The sequence below is a fragment of the Triturus cristatus genome, chromosome 12 (assembly GCF_964204655.1).
Source record: "Triturus cristatus chromosome 12, aTriCri1.1, whole genome shotgun sequence".
In the NCBI taxonomy this organism is placed as follows: domain Eukaryota; kingdom Metazoa; phylum Chordata; class Amphibia; order Caudata; family Salamandridae; genus Triturus; species Triturus cristatus.
Window position 1 is genome coordinate 217,452,797 of NC_140595.1, and position 14,549 is coordinate 217,467,345.

The 14,549-nt window shown below is 45.0% G+C and overlaps 15 non-coding genes across 15 annotated transcripts; all 15 read right to left on the minus strand.

The window, feature by feature from the left end:
* Positions 1 to 789: 789 nt before the first annotated feature.
* Positions 790 to 904, minus strand: LOC146773971 (U5 spliceosomal RNA). Its single transcript, XR_014974134.1, has one exon. It is a non-coding gene; the product is annotated as a U5 spliceosomal RNA (small nuclear RNA).
* An 852-nt stretch (positions 905 to 1,756) lies between these two features.
* On the minus strand, positions 1,757 to 1,871 carry LOC146773972 (U5 spliceosomal RNA). The gene has a single exon (XR_014973996.1). It is a non-coding gene; the product is annotated as a U5 spliceosomal RNA (small nuclear RNA).
* Positions 1,872 to 2,723: 852 nt separating this feature from the next.
* On the minus strand, positions 2,724 to 2,838 carry LOC146773973 (U5 spliceosomal RNA). Its single transcript, XR_014972563.1, has one exon. It is a non-coding gene; the product is annotated as a U5 spliceosomal RNA (small nuclear RNA).
* Positions 2,839 to 3,690: 852 nt separating this feature from the next.
* Positions 3,691 to 3,805, minus strand: LOC146773974 (U5 spliceosomal RNA). Its single transcript, XR_014972564.1, has one exon. It is a non-coding gene; the product is annotated as a U5 spliceosomal RNA (small nuclear RNA).
* Positions 3,806 to 4,693: 888 nt separating this feature from the next.
* Positions 4,694 to 4,808, minus strand: LOC146773975 (U5 spliceosomal RNA). Its single transcript, XR_014974135.1, has one exon. It is a non-coding gene; the product is annotated as a U5 spliceosomal RNA (small nuclear RNA).
* Positions 4,809 to 5,696: 888 nt separating this feature from the next.
* Positions 5,697 to 5,811, minus strand: LOC146773976 (U5 spliceosomal RNA). Its single transcript, XR_014972565.1, has one exon. It is a non-coding gene; the product is annotated as a U5 spliceosomal RNA (small nuclear RNA).
* An 852-nt stretch (positions 5,812 to 6,663) lies between these two features.
* Positions 6,664 to 6,778, minus strand: LOC146773977 (U5 spliceosomal RNA). Its single transcript, XR_014972566.1, has one exon. It is a non-coding gene; the product is annotated as a U5 spliceosomal RNA (small nuclear RNA).
* An 852-nt stretch (positions 6,779 to 7,630) lies between these two features.
* Positions 7,631 to 7,745, minus strand: LOC146773978 (U5 spliceosomal RNA). The gene has a single exon (XR_014972567.1). It is a non-coding gene; the product is annotated as a U5 spliceosomal RNA (small nuclear RNA).
* Positions 7,746 to 8,598: 853 nt separating this feature from the next.
* On the minus strand, positions 8,599 to 8,713 carry LOC146773979 (U5 spliceosomal RNA). Its single transcript, XR_014974137.1, has one exon. It is a non-coding gene; the product is annotated as a U5 spliceosomal RNA (small nuclear RNA).
* Positions 8,714 to 9,566: 853 nt separating this feature from the next.
* LOC146773980 (U5 spliceosomal RNA) lies at positions 9,567 to 9,681 on the minus strand. The gene has a single exon (XR_014974754.1). It is a non-coding gene; the product is annotated as a U5 spliceosomal RNA (small nuclear RNA).
* An 876-nt stretch (positions 9,682 to 10,557) lies between these two features.
* LOC146773981 (U5 spliceosomal RNA) lies at positions 10,558 to 10,672 on the minus strand. Its single transcript, XR_014972568.1, has one exon. It is a non-coding gene; the product is annotated as a U5 spliceosomal RNA (small nuclear RNA).
* An 852-nt stretch (positions 10,673 to 11,524) lies between these two features.
* LOC146773982 (U5 spliceosomal RNA) lies at positions 11,525 to 11,639 on the minus strand. The gene has a single exon (XR_014974138.1). It is a non-coding gene; the product is annotated as a U5 spliceosomal RNA (small nuclear RNA).
* Positions 11,640 to 12,491: 852 nt separating this feature from the next.
* Positions 12,492 to 12,606, minus strand: LOC146773983 (U5 spliceosomal RNA). Its single transcript, XR_014973997.1, has one exon. It is a non-coding gene; the product is annotated as a U5 spliceosomal RNA (small nuclear RNA).
* An 852-nt stretch (positions 12,607 to 13,458) lies between these two features.
* Positions 13,459 to 13,573, minus strand: LOC146773984 (U5 spliceosomal RNA). The gene has a single exon (XR_014974139.1). It is a non-coding gene; the product is annotated as a U5 spliceosomal RNA (small nuclear RNA).
* An 852-nt stretch (positions 13,574 to 14,425) lies between these two features.
* On the minus strand, positions 14,426 to 14,540 carry LOC146773985 (U5 spliceosomal RNA). The gene has a single exon (XR_014973998.1). It is a non-coding gene; the product is annotated as a U5 spliceosomal RNA (small nuclear RNA).
* Positions 14,541 to 14,549: the final 9 nt, after the last annotated feature.

The following is a 14,549-nucleotide window of genomic DNA, read 5'->3' on the forward strand; positions in this document are numbered from 1 at the left end:
GGACCTGAAAGGTATTTTCAGGCTCTAAGAAAGAGGGCGAGAACCAGGCCGGTCGGCAAAACAGGCCAACATTTCAAAGTCTCTGCTCAAGGTACAAAAAGGTGGACTGTTCACATGTGTATGTCTGGGAATATGCAAATTTCTTTTGTACTCACCTCAGCTCATTAGGAGTTGTCGGGGCTGCTGGGGAAGGGGAACAGGAAATGTGAATCAGGCTTTTAGTTAAGTGGCACTGTAGGCCTTTTGTCCCCTAGCCATTTTACGCTTTCAACACGCTCTACACATAGCCATGCACCGTATGTGCCTTTTTCACACGTACTTTTATTAAACCTGAATATAGAAGGATATATCTGTCTAGGCTGGAGACACGTGAAACAAGTCTGACGTGCCCCTTCAAGTCTACCTGAGAGGAAGCTGACTCAGGATTGGCGACCTCTCAGGGCACCTCTAACGGGCACAAATAACGGGCAAGCCCTATGAAAAGCACAGCATGAGTCTTGGTCCCACCTTTAAAAAGGAGGGTGACCTCTGGGATCTGGCAGCAGGATCTTTGGGAGATAAGAAAATATACTGCCTGCGATCGTGAAGTTTCAAGTCAGTCAAGAAAAGCAATCTCATGCACTGCACAAGCTCTTTCCCATGAGGCACCTCTCCTGCACTCTGTTTATGCAAATGAGCAAGCAGAGAGCTCAGGAATAAAACACCAAACTCATGTCCCCCAAAAAAGCAGCAGACAATTGCTGGATATTCCCCAACTTGTAATGCTTTTCTTTTAAACAAATGATAAACAGCCTCACCTGTGGCAAGGCTTAAAAAAATTGAATAAACTCTTAAATGTTCCTCTCCATGGAAATCTTTAGTAAAAGGCGAAAGATTTTTTCGTTTTGAAGAGAAACCAGAGTAAGTGACAATATAGCTCTCTAGGGTAAGTGGCGGCACATCAAAGACCCTGTCATTGCGAGGGTGAGGACCTGAAAGGTATTTTCAGGCTCTAAGAAAGAGGGCGAGAACCAGGCCGGTGGGCAAAACAGGCCAACATTTCAAAGTCTCTGCTCAAGGTACAAAAAGGTGGACTGTTCACATGTGTATGTCTGGGAATATGCAAATTTCTTTTGTACTCACCTCAGCTCATTAGGAGTTGTCGGGGCTGCTGGGGAAGGGGAACAGGAAATGTGAATCAGGCTTTTAGTTAAGTGGCACTGTAGGCCTTTTGTCCCCTAGCCATTTTACGCTTTCAACACGCTCTACACATAGCCATGCACCGTATGTGCCTTTTTCACACGTACTTTCATTAAACCTGAATATAGAAGGATATATCTGTCTAGGCTGGAGACACGTGAAACAAGTCTGACGTGCCCCTTCAAGTCTACCTGAAAGGAAGCTGACTCAGGATTGGCGACCTCTCAGGGCACCTCTAACCGGCACAAATAACGGGCAAGCCCTATGAAAAGCACAGCATGAGTCTTGGTCCCACCTTTAAAAAGGAGGGTGACCTCTGGGATCTGGCAGCAGGATCTTTGGGAGATAAGAAAATATACTGCCTGCGATCGTGTAGTTTCAAGTCAGTCAAGAAAAGCAATCTCATGCACTGCACAAGCTCTTTCCCATGAGGCACCTCTCCTGCACTCTGTTTATGCAAATGAGCAAGCAGAGAGCTCAGGAATAAAACACCAAACTCATGTCCCCCAAAAAAGCAGCAGACAATTGCTGGATATTCCCCAACTTCTAATGCATTTCTTTTAAACAAATGATAAACAGCCTCACCTGTGGCAAGGATTAAAAAAATTGAATAAACTCTTAAATGTTCCTCTCCACGGAAATCTTTAGTAAAAGGCGAAAGATTTTTTCGTTTTGAAGAGAAACCAGAGTAAGTGACAATATAGCTCTCTAGGGTAAGTGGCGGCACATCAAAGACCCTGTCATTGCGAGGGTGAGGACCTGAAAGGTATTTTCAGGCTCTAAGAAAGAGGGCGAGAACCAGGCCGGTCGGCAAAACAGGCCAACATTTCAAAGTCTCTGCTCAAGGTACAAAAAGGTGGACTGTTCACATGTGTATGTCTGGGAATATGCAAATTTCTTTTGTACTCACCTCAGCTCATTAGGAGTTGTCGGGGCTGCTGGGGAAGGGGAACAGGAAATGTGAATCAGGCTTTTAGTTAAGTGGCACTGTAGGCCTTTTGTCCCCTAGCCATTTTACGCTTTCAACACGCTCTACACATAGCCATGCACCGTATGTGCCTTTTTCACACGTACTTTTATTAAACCTGAATATAGAAGGATATATCTGTCTAGGCTGGAGACACGTGAAACAAGTCTGACGTGCCCCTTCAAGTCTACCTGAGAGGAAGCTGACTCAGGATTGGCGACCTCTCAGGGCACCTCTAACGGGCACAAATAACGGGCAAGCCCTATGAAAAGCACAGCATGAGTCTTGGTCCCACCTTTAAAAAGGAGGGTGACCTCTGGGATCTGGCAGCAGGATCTTTGGGAGATAAGAAAATATACTGCCTGCGATCGTGAAGTTTCAAGTCAGTCAAGAAAAGCAATCTCATGCACTGCACAAGCTCTTTCCCATGAGGCACCTCTCCTGCACTCTGTTTATGCAAATGAGCAAGCAGAGAGCTCAGGAATAAAACACCAAACTCATGTCCCCCAAAAAAGCAGCAGACAATTGCTGGATATTCCCCAACTTGTAATGCTTTTCTTTTAAACAAATGATAAACAGCCTCACCTGTGGCAAGGCTTAAAAAAATTGAATAAACTCTTAAATGTTCCTCTCCACGGAAATCTTTAGTAAAAGGCGAAAGATTTTTTCGTTTTGAAGAGAAACCAGAGTAAGTGACAATATAGCTCTCTAGGGTAAGTGGCGGCACATCAAAGACCCTGTCATTGCGAGGGTGAGGACCTGAAAGGTATTTTCAGGCTCTAAGAAAGAGGGCGAGAACCAGGCCGGTGGGCAAAACAGGCCAACATTTCAAAGTCTCTGCTCAAGGAACAAAAAGGTGGACTGTTCACATGTGTATGTCTGGGAATATGCAAATTTCTTTTGTACTCACCTCAGCTCATTAGGAGTTGTCGGGGCTGCTGGGGAAGGGGAACAGGAAATGTGAATCAGGCTTTTAGTTAAGTGGCACTGTAGGCCTTTTGTCCCCTAGCCATTTTACGCTTTCAACACGCTCTACACATAGCCATGCACCGTATGTGCCTTTTTCACACGTACTTTCATTAAACCTGAATATAGAAGGATATATCTGTCTAGGCTGGAGACACGTGAAACAAGTCTGACGTGCCCCTTCAAGTCTACCTGAGAGGAAGCTGACTCAGGATTGGCGACCTCTCAGGGCACCTCTAACGGGCACAAATAACGGGCAAGCCCTATGAAAAGCACAGCATGAGTCTTGGTCCCACCTTTAAAAAGGAGGGTGACCTCTGGGATCTGGCAGCAGGATCTTTGGGAGATAAGAAAATATACTGCCTGCAATCGTGAAGCTTCAAGTCAGTCAAGAAAAGCAATCTCATGCACTGCACAAGCTCTTTCCCATGAGGCACCTCTCCTGCACTCTGTTTATGCAAATGAGCAAGCAGAGAGCTCAGGAATAAAACACCAAACTCATGTCCCCCAAAAAAGCAGCAGACAATTGCTGGATATTCCCCAACTTGTAATGCTTTTCTTTTAAACAAATGATAAACAGCCTCACCTGTGGCAAGGCTTAAAAAAATTGAATAAACTCTTAAATGTTCCTCTCCACGGAAATCTTTAGTAAAAGGCGAAAGATTTTTTCGTTTTGAAGAGAAACCAGAGTAAGTGACAATATAGCTCTCTAGGGTAAGTGGCGGCACATCAAAGACCCTGTCATTGCGAGGGTGAGGACCTGAAAGGTATTTTCAGGCTCTAAGAAAGAGGGCGAGAACCAGGCCGGTGGGCAAAACAGGCCAACATTTCAAAGTCTCTGCTCAAGGTACAAAAAGGTGGACTGTTCACATGTGTATGTCTGGGAATATGCAAATTTCTTTTGTACTCACCTCAGCTCATTAGGAGTTGTCGGGGCTGCTGGGGAAGGGGAACAGGAAATGTGAATCAGGCTTTTAGTTAAGTGGCACTGTAGGCCTTTTGTCCCCTAGCCATTTTACGCTTTCAACACCATCCCTCCAATCGATATGCTCAGAGCCACCACTGTGCTCTACACATAGCCATGCACCGTATGTGCCTTTTTCACACGTACTTTCATTAAACCTGAATATAGAAGGATATATCTGTCTAGGCTGGAGACACGTGAAACAAGTCTGACGTGCCCCTTCAAGTCTACCTGAGAGGAAGCAGACTCAGGATTGGCGACCTCTCAGGGCACCTCTAACGGGCACAAATAACGGGCAAGCCCTATGAAAAGCACAGCATGAGTCTTGGTCCCACCTTTAAAAAGGAGGGTGACCTCTGGGATCTGGCAGCAGGATCTTTGGGAGATAAGAAAATATACTGCCTGCGATCGTGAAGTTTCAAGTCAGTCAAGAAAAGCAATCTCATGCACTGCACAAGCTCTTTCCCATGAGGCACCTCTCCTGCACTCTGTTTATGCAAATGAGCAAGCAGAGAGCTCAGGAATAAAACACCAAACTCATGTCCCCCAAAAAAGCAGCAGACAATTGCTGGATATTCCCCAACTTGTAATGCTTTTCTTTTAAACAAATGATAAACAGCCTCACCTGTGGCAAGGCTTAAAAAAATTGAATAAACTCTTAAATGTTCCTCTCCATGGAAATCTTTAGTAAAAGGCGAAAGATTTTTTCGTTTTGAAGAGAAACCAGAGTAAGTGACAATATAGCTCTCTAGGGTAAGTGGCGGCACATCAAAGACCCTGTCATTGCGAGGGTGAGGACCTGAAAGGTATTTTCAGGCTCTAAGAAAGAGGGCGAGAACCAGGCCGGTGGGCAAAACAGGCCAACATTTCAAAGTCTCTGCTCAAGGTACAAAAAGGTGGACTGTTCACATGTGTATGTCTGGGAATATGCAAATTTCTTTTGTACTCACCTCAGCTCATTAGGAGTTGTCGGGGCTGCTGGGGAAGGGGAACAGGAAATGTGAATCAGGCTTTTAGTTAAGTGGCACTGTAGGCCTTTTGTCCCCTAGCCATTTTACGCTTTCAACACCATCCCTCCAATCGATATGCTCAGAGCCACCACTGTGCTCTACACATAGCCATGCACCGTATGTGCCTTTTTCACACGTACTTTCATTAAACCTGAATATAGAAGGATATATCTGTCTAGGCTGTAGACACGTGAAACAAGTCTGACGTGCCCCTTCAAGTCTACCTGAGAGGAAGCTGACTCAGGATTGGCGACCTCTCAGGGCACCTCTAACGGGCACAAATAACGGGCAAGCCCTATGAAAAGCACAGCATGAGTCTTGGTCCCACCTTTAAAAAGGAGGGTGACCTCTGGGATCTGGCAGCAGGATCTTTGGGAGATAAGAAAATATACTGCCTGCGATCGTGAAGTTTCAAGTCAGTCAAGAAAAGCAATCTCATGCACTGCACAAGCTCTTTCCCATGAGGCACCTCTCCTGCACTCTGTTTATGCAAATGAGCAAGCAGAGAGCTCAGGAATAAAACACCAAACTCATGTCCCCCAAAAAAGCAGCAGACAATTGCTGGATATTCCCCAACTTGTAATGCTTTTCTTTTAAACAAATGATAAACAGCCTCACCTGTGGCAAGGCTTAAAAAAATTGAATAAACTCTTAAATGTTCCTCTCCACGGAAATCTTTAGTAAAAGGCGAAAGATTTTTTCGTTTTGAAGAGAAACCAGAGTAAGTGACAATATAGCTCTCTAGGGTAAGTGGCGGCACATCAAAGACCCTGTCATTGCGAGGGTGAGGACCTGAAAGGTATTTTCAGGCTCTAAGAAAGAGGGCGAGAACCAGGCCGGTGGGCAAAACAGGCCAACATTTCAAAGTCTCTGCTCAAGGAACAAAAAGGTGGACTGTTCACATGTGTATGTCTGGGAATATGCAAATTTCTTTTGTACTCACCTCAGCTCATTAGGAGTTGTCGGGGCTGCTGGGGAAGGGGAACAGGAAATGTGAATCAGGCTTTTAGTTAAGTGGCACTGTAGGCCTTTTGTCCCCTAGCCATTTTACGCTTTCAACACGCTCTACACATAGCCATGCACCGTATGTGCCTTTTTCACACGTACTTTCATTAAACCTGAATATAGAAGGATATATCTGTCTAGGCTGGAGACACGTGAAACAAGTCTGACGTGCCCCTTCAAGTCTACCTGAGAGGAAGCTGACTCAGGATTGGCGACCTCTCAGGGCACCTCTAACGGGCACAAATAACGGGCAAGCCCTATGAAAAGCACAGCATGAGTCTTGGTCCCACCTTTAAAAAGGAGGGTGACCTCTGGGATCTGGCAGCAGGATCTTTGGGAGATAAGAAAATATACTGCCTGCAATCGTGAAGCTTCAAGTCAGTCAAGAAAAGCAATCTCATGCACTGCACAAGCTCTTTCCCATGAGGCACCTCTCCTGCACTCTGTTTATGCAAATGAGCAAGCAGAGAGCTCAGGAATAAAACACCAAACTCATGTCCCCCAAAAAAGCAGCAGACAATTGCTGGATATTCCCCAACTTGTAATGCTTTTCTTTTAAACAAATGATAAACAGCCTCACCTGTGGCAAGGCTTAAAAAAATTGAATAAACTCTTAAATGTTCCTCTCCACGGAAATCTTTAGTAAAAGGCGAAAGATTTTTTCGTTTTGAAGAGAAACCAGAGTAAGTGACAATATAGCTCTCTAGGGTAAGTGGCGGCACATCAAAGACCCTGTCATTGCGAGGGTGAGGACCTGAAAGGTATTTTCAGGCTCTAAGAAAGAGGGCGAGAACCAGGCCGGTGGGCAAAACAGGCCAACATTTCAAAGTCTCTGCTCAAGGTACAAAAAGGTGGACTGTTCACATGTGTATGTCTGGGAATATGCAAATTTCTTTTGTACTCACCTCAGCTCATTAGGAGTTGTCGGGGCTGCTGGGGAAGGGGAACAGGAAATGTGAATCAGGCTTTTAGTTAAGTGGCACTGTAGGCCTTTTGTCCCCTAGCCATTTTACGCTTTCAACACGCTCTACACATAGCCATGCACCGTATGTGCCTTTTTCACACGTACTTTCATTAAACCTGAATATAGAAGGATATATCTGTCTAGGCTGGAGACACGTGAAACAAGTCTGACGTGCCCCTTCAAGTCTACCTGAGAGGAAGCTGACTCAGGATTGGCGACCTCTCAGGGCACCTCTAACGGGCACAAATAACGGGCAAGCCCTATGAAAAGCACAGCATGAGTCTTGGTCCCACCTTTAAAAAGGAGGGTGACCTCTGGGATCTGGCAGCAGGATCTTTGGGAGATAAGAAAATATACTGCCTGCAATCGTGAAGCTTCAAGTCAGTCAAGAAAAGCAATCTCATGCACTGCACAAGCTCTTTCCCATGAGGCACCTCTCCTGCACTCTGTTTATGCAAATGAGCAAGCAGAGAGCTCAGGAATAAAACACCAAACTCATGTCCCCCAAAAAAGCAGCAGACAATTGCTGGATATTCCCCAACTTGTAATGCTTTTCTTTTAAACAAATGATAAACAGCCTCACCTGTGGCAAGGCTTAAAAAAATTGAATAAACTCTTAAATGTTCCTCTCCACGGAAATCTTTAGTAAAAGGCGAAAGATTTTTTCGTTTTGAAGAGAAACCAGAGTAAGTGACAATATAGCTCTCTAGGGTAAGTGGCGGCACATCAAAGACCCTGTCATTGCGAGGGTGAGGACCTGAAAGGTATTTTCAGGCTCTAAGAAAGAGGGCGAGAACCAGGCCGGTGGGCAAAACAGGCCAACATTTCAAAGTCTCTGCTCAAGGTACAAAAAGGTGGACTGTTCACATGTGTATGTCTGGGAATATGCAAATTTCTTTTGTACTCACCTCAGCTCATTAGGAGTTGTCGGGGCTGCTGGGGAAGGGGAACAGGAAATGTGAATCAGGCTTTTAGTTAAGTGGCACTGTAGGCCTTTTGTCCCCTAGCCATTTTACGCTTTCAACACGCTCTACACATAGCCATGCACCGTATGTGCCTTTTTCACACGTACTTTCATTAAACCTGAATATAGAAGGATATATCTGTCTAGGCTGGAGACACGTGAAACAAGTCTGACGTGCCCCTTCAAGTCTACCTGAGAGGAAGCTGACTCAGGATTGGTGACCTCTCAGGGCACCTCTAAACGGACACAAATAACGGGCAAGCCCTATGAAAAGCACAGCATGAGTCTTGGTCCCACCTTTAAAAAGGAGGGTGACCTCTGGGATCTGGCAGCAGGATCTTTGGGAGATAAGAAAATATACTGCCTGCAATCGTGAAGTTTCAAGTCAGTCAAGAAAAGCAATCTCATGCACTGCACAAGCTCTTTCCCATGAGGCACCTCTCCTGCACTCTGTTTATGCAAATGAGCAAGCAGAGAGCTCAGGAATAAAACACCAAACTCATGTCCCCCAAAAAAGCAGCAGACAATTGCTGGATATTCCCCAACTTGTAATGCTTTTCTTTTAAACAAATGATAAACAGCCTCACCTGTGGCAAGGCTTAAAAAAATTGAATAAACTCTTAAATGTTCCTCTCCATGGAAATCTTTAGTAAAAGGCGAAAGATTTTTTCGTTTTGAAGAGAAACCAGAGTAAGTGACAATATAGCTCTCTAGGGTAAGTGGCGGCACATCAAAGACCCTGTCATTGCGAGGGTGAGGACCTGAAAGGTATTTTCAGGCTCTAAGAAAGAGGGCGAGAACCAGGCCGGTGGGCAAAACAGGCCAACATTTCAAAGTCTCTGCTCAAGGTACAAAAAGGTGGACTGTTCACATGTGTATGTCTGGGAATATGCAAATTTCTTTTGTACTCACCTCAGCTCATTAGGAGTTGTCGGGGCTGCTGGGGAAGGGGAACAGGAAATGTGAATCAGGCTTTTAGTTAAGTGGCACTGTAGGCCTTTTGTCCCCTAGCCATTTTACGCTTTCAACACGCTCTACACATAGCCATGCACCGTATGTGCCTTTTTCACACGTACTTTCATTAAACCTGAATATAGAAGGATATATCTGTCTAGGCTGGAGACACGTGAAACAAGTCTGACGTGCCCCTTCAAGTCTACCTGAGAGGAAGCTGACTCAGGATTGGTGACCTCTCAGGGCACCTCTAAACGGACACAAATAACGGGCAAGCCCTATGAAAAGCACAGCATGAGTCTTGGTCCCACCTTTAAAAAGGAGGGTGACCTCTGGGATCTGGCAGCAGGATCTTTGGGAGATAAGAAAATATACTGCCTGCGATCGTGAAGTTTCAAGTCAGTCAAGAAAAGCAATCTCATGCACTGCACAAGCTCTTTCCCATGAGGCACCTCTCCTGCACTCTGTTTATGCAAATGAGCAAGCAGAGAGCTCAGGAATAAAACACCAAACTCATGTCCCCCAAAAAAGCAGCAGACAATTGCTGGATATTCCCCAACTTGTAATGCTTTTCTTTTAAACAAATGATAAACAGCCTCACCTGTGGCAAGGCTTAAAAAAATTGAATAAACTCTTAAATGTTCCTCTCCGTGGAAATCTTTAGTAAAAGGCGAAAGATTTTTTCGTTTTGAAGAGAAACCAGAGTAAGTGACAATATAGCTCTCTAGGGTAAGTGGCGGCACATCAAAGACCCTGTCATTGCGAGGGTGAGGACCTGAAAGGTATTTTCAGGCTCTAAGAAAGAGGGCGAGAACCAGGCCGGTGGGCAAAACAGGCCAACATTTCAAAGTCTCTGCTCAAGGTACAAAAAGGTGGACTGTTCACATGTGTATGTCTGGGAATATGCAAATTTCTTTTGTACTCACCTCAGCTCATTAGGAGTTGTCGGGGCTGCTGGGGAAGGGGAACAGGAAATGTGAATCAGGCTTTTAGTTAAGTGGCACTGTAGGCCTTTTGTCCCCTAGCCATTTTACGCTTTCAACACCATCCCTCCAATCGATATGCTCAGAGCCACCACTGTGCTCTACACATAGCCATGCACCGTATGTGCCTTTTTCACACGTACTTTCATTAAACCTGAATATAGAAGGATATATCTGTCTAGGCTGTAGACACGTGAAACAAGTCTGACGTGCCCCTTCAAGTCTACCTGAGAGGAAGCTGACTCAGGATTGGCGACCTCTAACGGGCACAAATAACGGGCAAGCCCTATGAAAAGCACAGCATGAGTCTTGGTCCCACCTTTAAAAAGGAGGGTGACCTCTGGGATCTGGCAGCAGGATCTTTGGGAGATAAGAAAATATACTGCCTGCGATCGTGAAGTTTCAAGTCAGTCAAGAAAAGCAATCTCATGCACTGCACAAGCTCTTTCCCATGAGGCACCTCTCCTGCACTCTGTTTATGCAAATGAGCAAGCAGAGAGCTCAGGAATAAAACACCAAACTCATGTCCCCCAAAAAAGCAGCAGACAATTGCTGGATATTCCCCAACTTGTAATGCTTTTCTTTTAAACAAATGATAAACAGCCTCACCTGTGGCAAGGCTTAAAAAAATTGAATAAACTCTTAAATGTTCCTCTCCACGGAAATCTTTAGTAAAAGGCGAAAGATTTTTTCGTTTTGAAGAGAAACCAGAGTAAGTGACAATATAGCTCTCTAGGGTAAGTGGCGGCACATCAAAGACCCTGTCATTGCGAGGGTGAGGACCTGAAAGGTATTTTCAGGCTCTAAGAAAGAGGGCGAGAACCAGGCCGGTGGGCAAAACAGGCCAACATTTCAAAGTCTCTGCTCAAGGAACAAAAAGGTGGACTGTTCACATGTGTATGTCTGGGAATATGCAAATTTCTTTTGTACTCACCTCAGCTCATTAGGAGTTGTCGGGGCTGCTGGGGAAGGGGAACAGGAAATGTGAATCAGGCTTTTAGTTAAGTGGCACTGTAGGCCTTTTGTCCCCTAGCCATTTTACGCTTTCAACACGCTCTACACATAGCCATGCACCGTATGTGCCTTTTTCACACGTACTTTCATTAAACCTGAATATAGAAGGATATATCTGTCTAGGCTGGAGACACGTGAAACAAGTCTGACGTGCCCCTTCAAGTCTACCTGAGAGGAAGCTGACTCAGGATTGGCGACCTCTCAGGGCACCTCTAACGGGCACAAATAACGGGCAAGCCCTATGAAAAGCACAGCATGAGTCTTGGTCCCACCTTTAAAAAGGAGGGTGACCTCTGGGATCTGGCAGCAGGATCTTTGGGAGATAAGAAAATATACTGCCTGCGATCGTGAAGTTTCAAGTCAGTCAAGAAAAGCAATCTCATGCACTGCACAAGCTCTTTCCCATGAGGCACCTCTCCTGCACTCTGTTTATGCAAATGAGCAAGCAGAGAGCTCAGGAATAAAACACCAAACTCATGTCCCCCAAAAAAGCAGCAGACAATTGCTGGATATTCCCCAACTTGTAATGCTTTTCTTTTAAACAAATGATAAACAGCCTCACCTGTGGCAAGGCTTAAAAAAATTGAATAAACTCTTAAATGTTCCTCTCCATGGAAATCTTTAGTAAAAGGCGAAAGATTTTTTCGTTTTGAAGAGAAACCAGAGTAAGTGACAATATAGCTCTCTAGGGTAAGTGGCGGCACATCAAAGACCCTGTCATTGCGAGGGTGAGGACCTGAAAGGTATTTTCAGGCTCTAAGAAAGAGGGCGAGAACCAGGCCGGTGGGCAAAACAGGCCAACATTTCAAAGTCTCTGCTCAAGGTACAAAAAGGTGGACTGTTCACATGTGTATGTCTGGGAATATGCAAATTTCTTTTGTACTCACCTCAGCTCATTAGGAGTTGTCGGGGCTGCTGGGGAAGGGGAACAGGAAATGTGAATCAGGCTTTTAGTTAAGTGGCACTGTAGGCCTTTTGTCCCCTAGCCATTTTACGCTTTCAACACGCTCTACACATAGCCATGCACCGTATGTGCCTTTTTCACACGTACTTTCATTAAACCTGAATATAGAAGGATATATCTGTCTAGGCTGGAGACACGTGAAACAAGTCTGACGTGCCCCTTCAAGTCTACCTGAAAGGAAGCTGACTCAGGATTGGCGACCTCTCAGGGCACCTCTAACCGGCACAAATAACGGGCAAGCCCTATGAAAAGCACAGCATGAGTCTTGGTCCCACCTTTAAAAAGGAGGGTGACCTCTGGGATCTGGCAGCAGGATCTTTGGGAGATAAGAAAATATACTGCCTGCGATCGTGTAGTTTCAAGTCAGTCAAGAAAAGCAATCTCATGCACTGCACAAGCTCTTTCCCATGAGGCACCTCTCCTGCACTCTGTTTATGCAAATGAGCAAGCAGAGAGCTCAGGAATAAAACACCAAACTCATGTCCCCCAAAAAAGCAGCAGACAATTGCTGGATATTCCCCAACTTCTAATGCATTTCTTTTAAACAAATGATAAACAGCCTCACCTGTGGCAAGGATTAAAAAAATTGAATAAACTCTTAAATGTTCCTCTCCACGGAAATCTTTAGTAAAAGGCGAAAGATTTTTTCGTTTTGAAGAGAAACCAGAGTAAGTGACAATATAGCTCTCTAGGGTAAGTGGCGGCACATCAAAGACCCTGTCATTGCGAGGGTGAGGACCTGAAAGGTATTTTCAGGCTCTAAGAAAGAGGGCGAGAACCAGGCCGGTCGGCAAAACAGGCCAACATTTCAAAGTCTCTGCTCAAGGTACAAAAAGGTGGACTGTTCACATGTGTATGTCTGGGAATATGCAAATTTCTTTTGTACTCACCTCAGCTCATTAGGAGTTGTCGGGGCTGCTGGGGAAGGGGAACAGGAAATGTGAATCAGGCTTTTAGTTAAGTGGCACTGTAGGCCTTTTGTCCCCTAGCCATTTTACGCTTTCAACACGCTCTACACATAGCCATGCACCGTATGTGCCTTTTTCACACGTACTTTTATTAAACCTGAATATAGAAGGATATATCTGTCTAGGCTGGAGACACGTGAAACAAGTCTGACGTGCCCCTTCAAGTCTACCTGAGAGGAAGCTGACTCAGGATTGGCGACCTCTCAGGGCACCTCTAACGGGCACAAATAACGGGCAAGCCCTATGAAAAGCACAGCATGAGTCTTGGTCCCACCTTTAAAAAGGAGGGTGACCTCTGGGATCTGGCAGCAGGATCTTTGGGAGATAAGAAAATATACTGCCTGCGATCGTGAAGTTTCAAGTCAGTCAAGAAAAGCAATCTCATGCACTGCACAAGCTCTTTCCCATGAGGCACCTCTCCTGCACTCTGTTTATGCAAATGAGCAAGCAGAGAGCTCAGGAATAAAACACCAAACTCATGTCCCCCAAAAAAGCAGCAGACAATTGCTGGATATTCCCCAACTTGTAATGCTTTTCTTTTAAACAAATGATAAACAGCCTCACCTGTGGCAAGGCTTAAAAAAATTGAATAAACTCTTAAATGTTCCTCTCCATGGAAATCTTTAGTAAAAGGCGAAAGATTTTTTCGTTTTGAAGAGAAACCAGAGTAAGTGACAATATAGCTCTCTAGGGTAAGTGGCGGCACATCAAAGACCCTGTCATTGCGAGGGTGAGGACCTGAAAGGTATTTTCAGGCTCTAAGAAAGAGGGCGAGAACCAGGCCGGTGGGCAAAACAGGCCAACATTTCAAAGTCTCTGCTCAAGGTACAAAAAGGTGGACTGTTCACATGTGTATGTCTGGGAATATGCAAATTTCTTTTGTACTCACCTCAGCTCATTAGGAGTTGTCGGGGCTGCTGGGGAAGGGGAACAGGAAATGTGAATCAGGCTTTTAGTTAAGTGGCACTGTAGGCCTTTTGTCCCCTAGCCATTTTACGCTTTCAACACGCTCTACACATAGCCATGCACCGTATGTGCCTTTTTCACACGTACTTTCATTAAACCTGAATATAGAAGGATATATCTGTCTAGGCTGGAGACACGTGAAACAAGTCTGACGTGCCCCTTCAAGTCTACCTGAAAGGAAGCTGACTCAGGATTGGCGACCTCTCAGGGCACCTCTAACCGGCACAAATAACGGGCAAGCCCTATGAAAAGCACAGCATGAGTCTTGGTCCCACCTTTAAAAAGGAGGGTGACCTCTGGGATCTGGCAGCAGGATCTTTGGGAGATAAGAAAATATACTGCCTGCGATCGTGTAGTTTCAAGTCAGTCAAGAAAAGCAATCTCATGCACTGCACAAGCTCTTTCCCATGAGGCACCTCTCCTGCACTCTGTTTATGCAAATGAGCAAGCAGAGAGCTCAGGAATAAAACACCAAACTCATGTCCCCCAAAAAAGCAGCAGACAATTGCTGGATATTCCCCAACTTCTAATGCATTTCTTTTAAACAAATGATAAACAGCCTCACCTGTGGCAAGGATTAAAAAAATTGAATAAACTCTTAAATGTTCCTCTCCACGGAAATCTTTAGTAAAAGGCGAAAGATTTTTTCGTTTTGAAGAGAAACCAGAGTAAGTGACAATA